The 10721-nt window shown below is 35.6% G+C and overlaps 1 protein-coding gene across 2 annotated transcripts in view; it reads right to left on the bottom strand.

Moving 5' to 3' along the window:
- LOC136844386 (distal membrane-arm assembly complex protein 2) overlaps positions 1–10721 on the bottom strand; it is a 256069-nt gene that overhangs the window by 58903 nt on the left and 186445 nt on the right. For both annotated transcript variants that reach the window (XM_067113474.1, XM_067113475.1), the window contains one exon: positions 6124–6199. The gene's annotated coding sequence lies outside the window, so the exon portion shown is untranslated. The remainder of the gene's footprint in view (positions 1–6123; positions 6200–10721) is intronic.

Below are 10721 nucleotides of genomic sequence, written 5' to 3'. Positions count from 1 at the left end.
AATGCTGAATCTTTAGACCTAAAACATCTGCTGTCCTTTCCTTTAACCAGACCTTATAAAACCAAATCAGTTGGACAGCGAAGACCCAGATAAGGTTTCCTAGTATTTTTTGAAGATGTCTAGAGCACAATATACATAACTCATTATTATTCATATCAACACTTTCTTATGAAACCAGATGGAAGACCAGCAAATTGCATAGCAAGTTTCCACAATACAGAATGCTAATGCCTAATAAAAGAAAAGAAGAGAGGCTTAGAAATGTACTAAATAACAAATAACAACAAACGAATTTTACTGGAAATAGCTAATAATAAATAACAAAAGGGAGAAAACAGTCAAACTAACCAATAACTAAAAAAAATAAAAGCTGATACATGAAGCAAGTCGAGGAATGCATGCTTGAGTGTACACTTGAGTAATAAAACTCAAACTGTGGGAGACATGGCACACAGGTTATGTGTACCATTGGTTTGAAAACACTGGTTAGAAGATTACCACCCGGGGAAAGTTGACTAAATGTGGCATCTGAGATGACCTAACTCCCAAAAACAAGTATCACAAATTCGCCAATAGATTATATAGAACATAATTTAAAAGGAGGGAACGCTGCGTGTCCCAACTACCACCAACTGTGACGTTTGTTCTCGAGGATCGTTTAAATGCTGATTGCAACAAATGCTCATCAGTTTTCCAGTGTTCTCTTGGATTTAGATCCAGTTCCTGACAATTAATATGCTTACAAGAACCCCGACAAGTGGATACTAGACCACATTAGCTGAAGCTGACATTACGTTTCTTTCGATCTCTAGCTACTTAAAGGAAAAGTGCGGCCAAAAATATAAAGCTCCCCATTTTTCATTTATTTCATCTATATGGGCATTTTTTCGTCTTCATAAAGCTTTTAAATACAAGCTTCTTAAATTGAGTGTAAGAGGCTTTTTATGTGATATTGTTTTCAGTTTTTTAATATTCGCACCAAGGTGTTGTCGATGGTACTAAGCCATAGATATTATTTGCATCATTCTGGAACATCCCAACATCAATCCTATGAGAGGAACATACAGTGTCAATTGCTCTTTAATATATTCTTTTACTCTTGTTAGGTCTGGTTCTCGCGTGCAAAAAAAGAAAAAAGGAAAGAGAAAAAACTGGTCTTTCGTGGACCAATTGAGGGAGTGACCCTTGGCTTATGCTGGGTCAGCTATCCTCTATTCGAGTAATTTTAATAACAGGTCAAATCAGAGCTCTCCCAACGCCAACAAGATCTGCCAGCTTTTTTCACATGACAGTTCCTCAGTGACACTGGACATTTTGGCTACATTTTCATGTATCACAATCCAAGGTACATGCCCGAAACTTTCCGTTGCCCAAGAAAAAACTAACCATCAATCATACCTAACACTTGACTGTGTATGTGAGAGAGAGAGAGAGAGAGAGAGAGAGAGAGAGAGAGAGAGAGAGAGAGAAGAAGAAGAAGAAAGAAGAAAGAAAGAAAGAAGAGAGAGAGAGTAACAATGCACTGTCATACTCTATGAGCGTTGAATAACCGACATACATCGTACCAAATATGTGGCGTGAATATAATCAACGCATGCCATCCCCCCTTCCTCTTTCTCTCTGAGCTACGATGCGGAAACGCTGACTTTTACTTTCGAGATGACCTGTGACCCTACCTATCGAACAGTGCGCTGGGACATTCATCCCATCCTGCGCAAATGCTTCGGGGGCATTACGAAAAGGAACCACGAAAAGACTTATAGTGAATAAGAAGTAGTAGAAAGAGAGAGGGTGAGAGAGAGAACATTACAAGGACCCTGAAATAGCAAATTATCTAAGCATTGAGATCCATATAAAGAAGAGAACTGCACACAGAAGTTACACTTTCAAGAGAGAGTGCTGGTGAAAACAAGACCCATATTCTGATACAAGGAAGATATATGGCATCCCTCACATCACGTTTTAAAGGTGACCTCATCCCTTTCCCTCTCCTCTCCGACGGCATCGTAAACCCTGTTATTTTCCTTCCCCCCATTTTATTGAGCTGACAAGTTTCCACGAGAAGACCCTTCCTTTGTATGACCGCAATCTTACAGTTTTTAAAACGTGCCATGAGGGGCCAGTGATAAATAGGTTAAGTGCACAGGAGCACCCCTTTGCCAAAACACGTGACATTTCAAAATCAGATTTAAATATTGGTAGCAAGTTTTTCAGCCAAAAGCGCGAATTTATATCTTTTTGCACAATATATGATGCGATATTTTGATGTATTCATACAGGTTACATGCTCCAAACATAAACAAATTTCCTCTAACTGGAAGCTTGTTTCTGACAGCACTGTCAGTCATATATCTCTCTCGCTCTCTCTCTCTCTCTGTAAGGTCTGTAAGGTAAGGCTCTCTCTCCATGCACATTACATACATACATAAACACAAACATACATGCACACATATACTGTATGTGTGTATATAATATGTATCTCTCTACTATATATATATATATATATATCCTATCTATATATATATATATATATATATCTATATATATGTGTGTGTGTGTGTGTGTGTGTGTGTGTAATGTGTGTGTGTGTACTGATACCTTTGTCCCAGCTTCGGCACAGTGCCTAACATACATTTATCAGATCCATCTCTTGTTAAAGCCCACTATGCAGTACACTGAATGATGATGCCTTCTCCCACTAGCATGCCTAAACTGAGGAATTTATATTTCCAATGTCTAACCTTCACTTATACTACCATCAGAATTTGATGAATTAAAGTACACTACACACCCACACACACGCACAAATATAATATATATATATATATATATATATATATATATATATATATATATATATATATATATATATATATATATATATATATATATATATATATATATTCATTCATGTATGTGTACTGAACTGAACTGAATATAGAATTTCGGCCAAGTCCAGACATACACATGTTTTGGCAATTTGCAATGACTGGTACAAGGTGTGCAGAAGGACGGGAAGTACAAAGAGTGACCGTGTCTAGAAACTGCATGGGTATGAGAGTGCAGTGAGATGAGAGAAGAGGAGAGCCATGCAACAGGTGAAGCAGGGAAGGTGGCAAGATTTGTGCAAAAGTTTGGTAGAAAAAAAATGGAGTGGCTTTGGAAATCAAGGTTGGAATGGAGGGTGACATTGTTGAGCCAGCTCTCTTTCATGGAAGTGAAGAGTGGATGCTGAATACCAATAAAATAAAAAAAGGTTTAAGTTGTCGAAATGCTTTTACTGTGCAGTATGTGTGTTATAAAAACTGAACGGGTCAGAACTATGGAGGTAGGTAAAAGTTGCAGAAAATGTTATCATGAAAAAAAAAAAGAGATTAAAATCACGGCTTTCTGGGATGGTTTGGTCAAGTGGAAAGAATAGAGGACAATAGGCTGGTGAAAACAAGGACGTACATGATAGAGGTGATTGGCGCAGTGTCCATCGGAAGGGCGGGGTCGGTGGGGGGGGAGGTAATTGTTCAATTAACTACTAACGAGCCTTTAGTGTTGATGTATGGAATACCAATTAAAATACGAACAAGTTGTCATTGCCCTGGAACTATACAGTGAGGGGGAATATACATATATTTAGAAGCACACACACACACACACACACACACACACACACACACATATATATATATATATATATATATATATATAATAATATATTTATATATATATATATATATATATATATATATATACATATATATATATATATATATATATATATATATATATATATATATATATATATATATATTTTGTCGAGGTGTACAAAAGTGGTATTGTTTTAGACTTTTTTTACATGGGGTTCAACATTGGTTTCTCTGATAAAGGAATGACTGTAGCAGAGTCTATTGTTTTGATATCACTTCAGCCAGTCCATATAAGAAACGACTAATTCTCTCCTCTCTCTCTCTCTCTCTCTCTCTCTCTCTCTCTCTCTCTCTCTCTCTCTCTCTCTATATATATATATATATATATTATATATCATACACAATATATTCATTAACAAACACATATATGTATATATATATATATATATATATATATATATATATATATATATATATATATATATATATATATATATATATATATATATAATAATATATACATACATAAACACACATCCACACACACATTTGATGAAAAACATGGGTAAACGTAAATAGATTAAGCTAATATCATACCCATATTCTGAAGACTTTTAGGTATGTTAAGTGATACGTTACAATATCTTATAAATAAGTCTTATGGAATCCTTAAATAAATGAGACCTGTTCCAAAAAAGAAAAAAAAGCCAGTGAAGTATATTTTTCTAAACGCTTATTCTACAGTCACCCTAAAACAATGCAATATGTAAAGTTACTTTTGGGTCGAACATTCAAACATAAGCAAATATTCCTCAGAAACGATGACACTGAGCTAAAAGATTTACACGAGAATTCTACACCCTCAGAATAAAGCAACTGACTCTCAAGAGATAACGATAGATAATTCAACTTGTGGTTCATATCGAAGAGATTAAATGATTATTTGCTTGAAAATACAAAATCAGCTAAAGCATAAGGTACCCTTACATAAAGCTGTAAATTTTCCATAAAATTCTCCCAATATGAATGTCTACTTAAGTTGGGCGACAACAATATCATGGTTCGGAATCAAGTATGAAACTGGGAAGCGATGAAGAAAGTATTTATAGTGCAATCGACAGATAATCTAACTGGTCAAAAAGAGGAAAAATACTGGAGGAGATATGTCTGTTTGCCATTAATGTTGATACTGTTTTTATTTAATTAGCAGACTCTCTTAAGGAACAAACCGAAAGGTGAATAACCTGACTGGAAAGCAAGTTTCCACCTAATCGAACCTCCATATCTGGAGAGAGAGAGAGAGAGAAAAAAATGAAACTGATGGATATGGAACATGTACAGGTAAGTACAAAAAAAGTCATATGGCTAACTTCCGGGCCAAAAAAAAAAAAAAAAGGGTGATAAACAGTAGCCTTAAAGCTTCTCCTAAATTTACGGACATTAACCTAACCAACAAAAGATCTCTAGCACTATACTAAGTATTATTACTGTTATTATCATTATTCAGAAGATGAACCCTGTTCATATTGAACAAGCCCACGGGGGCCACTGACTTGAAATTCAAGCTTCCAAAGAATATGGTGTTCATTCGAAAGAAGTGACAGAAAGAGGAGGTCAGTTGTTAAAAAAAAAGACAGACAAATAAACAAATTAATAAATAAATATAAATGTAAGTAGAATATTAAAATACAAGTTGCATTGTACTAGGGTAGTAATGCATTATATCTTCGCTAGACCTTCAGAAGTTCCAACTGCGCGATATCCTCGAGGAATCTGATCAGACTAAAGATGACAACATTCTGCGAGACGAGTAGTGGGCTAAAGGTCAACCGAGTTCCTACTGATCTGAAGCTCGGCATCGCTGGATAAAAGAAGTAATTTAAACGTAAATCCGAAAATGAAAGCTAACCCTTTCCTTAATTCTCCCAATAAGATAGAGACTTCTGGATGCTTAGGACACCCAGATCAGAGAGCAATGCTGCAGCAGTAGCAGAATAAAAAGATCTAATATACACGAATTAAGATCATAATAGGCTTTTTACAGCCTTAGACATGATTCTGGCTTTTAAACATGATATGGTATTTGTTTCGTTGGCAATACCAATTAATCCTGTCAAGATCTCTGTAAATTCTTTCTCACGGCGCTATATGATATATTTTCTTAGTACTCAGTAATACAACGGTGCAGTCAAAGCTGCTACAAAATACTGCAAAATACCAAGAATCCTTGAGGATCAAACTTATGTCATCATATCTGCATTGTGCTGTATTCAGAAAATAATTAATTTTGGAAGGATCAAATTCATGTCTTCATATTTGCATTGTGCTGTATTCAGAAAATAATTAATTTCGGATAACTTACCTTTTGCGAATCACAAGGCGTAGAAGTAATAAAAAAAAACTTATGGGGCATAGAAGTAATGCAAAGAAAACAAAGCATCAAACGTGATAAAACTGTTCCAAAAGAGGAAGTGATACTTACCTTCATCTACCGTGCGAGGAGCAAACACGAGACGAAACTCCGCTGATAATATCCGGTCTTCGGCATCATGCCTTGCCTGGAAAGGAATAAAAAGTGTATAAAAACGGAGGCGAAAGGGATTAGGCGATAAGTACGTTCTATTTCCTACGTCACTTTTTCATGATCGTTTTTTACATAAATTTCCTTTCTCATCTCCCTTTCATTCGCAGATCGTAGAGCGGAGACTCGGGATGATATAACTTTCACTACCGACTGTACTTCCACTTAGGAAGTACGTACAACCTGGGCCGTTCTACATCCGGTGATTCAATCATTAACTACTACTAAACGGTATAAAGGAACAATTTTTTTTTTAATCTCGTTTACATACCAACATTTCGCGTTAGAGGAATTTATTTCTGGTGATAGAAATTCATTTCTTGCTATATTGTGGTTCGGATTCCACAATAAGCTGTAGGTCCCGTTGCTAAGTAACCAATTGGTTCTTAGCCACGTAAAATAAGTCTAATCCTTCGGGCCAGCCCTAGGAGAGCTGTTAATCAGCTCAGTAGTCTGGTAAAACTAAGGTATACTTACTTTTTTCGCTGCAAACAACGACCTAGCTTTAAAGACAAGGTAACCTCGACCATACTAACAATCTAATGTAATTTTAAAAATAGATGCTTGAAAATTTTGTTCCTAAAACCTTTCGAGAAGTCCTGAGTGTATACTGAATGAAAACATATGCTGACTGTCCCAATTTATTTCATAAGTTTTTAGAAGAGGGCGGGCTAATGGTGTTAAATTAATAGATTTTCAGTTTAACAACAAAATTCTCGATAAGATTTAAAGGCAACTCTCCCATTTTATCTTACATATATCTTTTGAAAGCTTTCCCTACCATGCTGTACATTCATAGATCATCGTAACGATATTCATATACATCACGAAAATAATCGTATATCAAATGACACAAGAAACGACGATTTCGAAGAAAAAACTCGTCTTAAGAGATTATGGCGTGACAGACATAATGAACCTAAGAAAGTACGTAAGTTGGAAAGACGATATTAACTCACGACTCTGAGTTCATTCTCAAAAGCCAATTGCTCGACGAGGAGGCGATAGATAAACGGTTTCAGTTGCAAAGTGAAGGCAACCGAACGAGCATTGTACTTCATACTCTTTGTAAAGTTACTTCAATTTCCAATGAGACTACAAGGCCTAAGAAATAAATGGCAGGGAGAGGAACATCAACGTGAATAAAAGGCGACTAAAAAATGCAACGAAGTTTCTTCGGCACAATCGAGTTTTCTGTACATCGTATAATCAAGGCCGCCGAAAACAGATCTATCTTTCGGTGGTCTCGGTATAATGTTGTATGAGCCGTGGCCCATGAAACTTTAACCACGAGCCGGTGGCGGCATGTCCTATATCGTTGCCAGTACTTTGAAGTTATAACAACTTTAACCTTAAATAAGAAACAAAACTACTGAGGCTAGGGCTGCAATTTTGATATGTTTGATGACTGGAGGTGGATAGCATCAATTTGCAGCCCTTCAGCCTCAGTAGTTTTTAAGATCTGAGGGCGGATGGACAGACAAAACCGGCACAATAGTTTTCTTTTACAGAAAACTAAAAAAATGGCTAAGGTGCAATATACAGGAAATGGAGGACACAAACATAATATCTTTTCAAGTCTTACTTGGTCGACACTGTCGTGCGTCATAATTAAAAGAACCAGCAGCATAATCCTACTGATGATTCTTTAGCGTTTTCAGTCGGTCACCAGAGGCACTATTTTGTGTTACCTTGTTTCATTTGTCGATTAGCCCACAGTTATATCACTAGTTATCACCTCTGTATCATATCGTTGCCATGACCTCTATCCTCCTAATCTTCCCATTATTAACCATGGAGCGTCAGAAGTTACTTTCTTTTTACTTTTTTACTCTGATCCCTTAATATACCCCGAGATCTCAGAGACGACCACCAGCGCCTGGAGGCTGAACGTCAAGAGGTCAAGGCATAACTTGATAATTGCTTTGGTAATTTTCATGTCGGGACTTCAGACAACTGCATCTTTGCGATTGCTGTTTGCGTCTCTTTGTTTCTATTTCCGAGTGAAATCGCAAACAGTGGTTACATCACTCACGTACATTTCCTTGTCATGTAAACAGTGCTTCCGACTTCCTCTGGGCGAGAACGTGAGAAACTTTTGTCTATTCTTCGGCGTCTAAAAATCACTAACCGAAACAATGAACTTTTGTGTTCATATCAGCAACTTGCGTTTTCTAAATTCCATCTTTACTGCCTTCTTTCTAGAGAAAGCGGTTTGAAATAGAGGAGTTATAGTTACTTTCCATCAATCTGTCATCTATTTCTCCAGCCAAACACTCAACGCACACAAACATATATATGTGTATGCATATATATATATATATATATATATATAGTATATATATATATATATATATATAATATATATATATATATATATATATTATATTTATATGTATATATATATATATATATATAATATATATATATATATATATATATATATATATATATATATATATATATATATATATATATATATATATAGAGAGAGAGAGAGAGAGAGAGAGAGAGAGAGAGGAGAGAGAGAGAGAGAGAGAGAGAGAGAGAGAGAGAGAGAGAGAGGAATCGCAGGGAACCCGATAAACATCTCAGAATGAAGAAGTAGAGACATGTCTCTCATATGTACAGACTTATTTGCCGACGTTTCACATCTCTTGATGTATCTTCAAGGCTAGAAAAATTACTCATTTACTATAAATACATAAAACAGTCACTAAGATAACACAAGGTTTTTAAATTCTTAAAAATCAAAGCAATATTTTATACAAATACCATAAAAAACACACGGAAGACTAAAAGAAACACCTACCAAGGCAAGAGTTAAAAAGTGACTAAAAGAGAAAGGGAGAAGAATCAAGAGATGTGAAACGTCCAAATAAACCTGTACATACGAGAGACACGTCTTTACACTCTTTCTTTCAATCTCAATATATATATATATATATATATATATATATATATATATATATATATATATATATATATATATATATATATATATATATATATATATTGTGTTAAAACAATTCCATCAAATATAGGGAGCCATAGAGAAAAAATGGCAAAATGGAAAATACAGGCTATATTTCAGAGACAAACTGTCTCTCTCCTCAGGCAAATAGTGAATGAGAAAAAGTTACAGAAAAGCTGGTATTTATACCAGAAGGTCCATCGGTCAGCCGTTAAGTCACTCCAGTTGACAGTTTCTCTTTAATCTTCTTAATCGCTGGTTTTAACAGAAAATATTTCACAGTCATCTTTAGCCCATTATGGAATTCAATTGTCTCTCTGCGTTTCTTTGCTCACATCCAGAAGTCAAGACCGTTTTTCGTAAGTTCGAAAGAGAACTGAACAGATTACACCGATTGAAGAATCAAAAATACTTCTCAGAAGAATGTCTGAAGGAACAAGTCCTTCCCAAAATGTACGGATTCGTGAGATGGACCCTGCAATCTGACCCTTTCCCTCTCTCACACAAGATATTCCTGGAAGAAAGAATTGAAAATACGGAGTGCGAGATCTTTGTACTACATGGAACCCAGTCTAACCTTCGTATCCTCACAACGGACCACATCTATAGGTATCTGGTTTCATTTTCTTCTGACATTGTTGCCTATAATAGCGGGACTCATTCCAACAGACTTTCCCATAAGTTAAGTAACCTAATAAATAATAGCACTTATAACCTAATAAGTAATAGCACTTGGAACAATCTTGAGCAACAAGATAAAGTTTTAAATTTATCAAAATCCCCCCATCACCATTAACCAACACTTAGTTTTGAACCTCGGTTTATCCTTTGCTCTCATGCCAGACCGGAAAAATAACCTAGATTTCATTGTTGCTTTTGACAAATTCATATCTGATAAAAATTACAGCCATGAAGATATGTTTAAAGGCATCTTACTAAATGCAATAGCTGACTTTAACAAGAATACCTGTCCCCGTAGGTTTTATGAAAGCCATCCACTCGCTACAAAAATTAGTTGTAATAAGTAGATCCGACAAAGACGGCAAAATCGTGATTATGGACAAAGACTTTTACCTCGACAAAATCAATCAACTCCTTGGTGACACTAACACTTATTAACGAAAAATCCCCTCCAAAACGTCCCCACAGATTTTTTTTTATAAAATTACGATTAATTGGCAAAGACAAAAAGAGCATTGAACTACTGGTGAAACTGAAAGTCATTAACTCAAAACTACCTTACTTTCATGGCCTTCCGAAAACTCATAATAAAGATAATCTTCCATTCAGACCTATCATCTCATGTGCCAGAGCTTTCAATTATAAAATTTCTAAGTGGTTAACCGGCCTCCTTTCCCTTTTGTTAGGCACATTTTCTCCCAGTCACATTAAACATTCTAAAGGTTTCTGTCACAAATTCAAAGAAGCACATATACCACTTAACAACATACAACTTCTAAGTTGAGATGTAGATTCCTTATTCATAAAAGTACCAGTACAGGACGTTCTACAATTTTTGAGGGAA

This window comes from Macrobrachium rosenbergii, chromosome 12 (assembly GCF_040412425.1).
Source record: "Macrobrachium rosenbergii isolate ZJJX-2024 chromosome 12, ASM4041242v1, whole genome shotgun sequence".
In the NCBI taxonomy this organism is placed as follows: domain Eukaryota; kingdom Metazoa; phylum Arthropoda; class Malacostraca; order Decapoda; family Palaemonidae; genus Macrobrachium; species Macrobrachium rosenbergii.
This window is presented reverse-complemented; position numbering and strand designations above follow the sequence as displayed.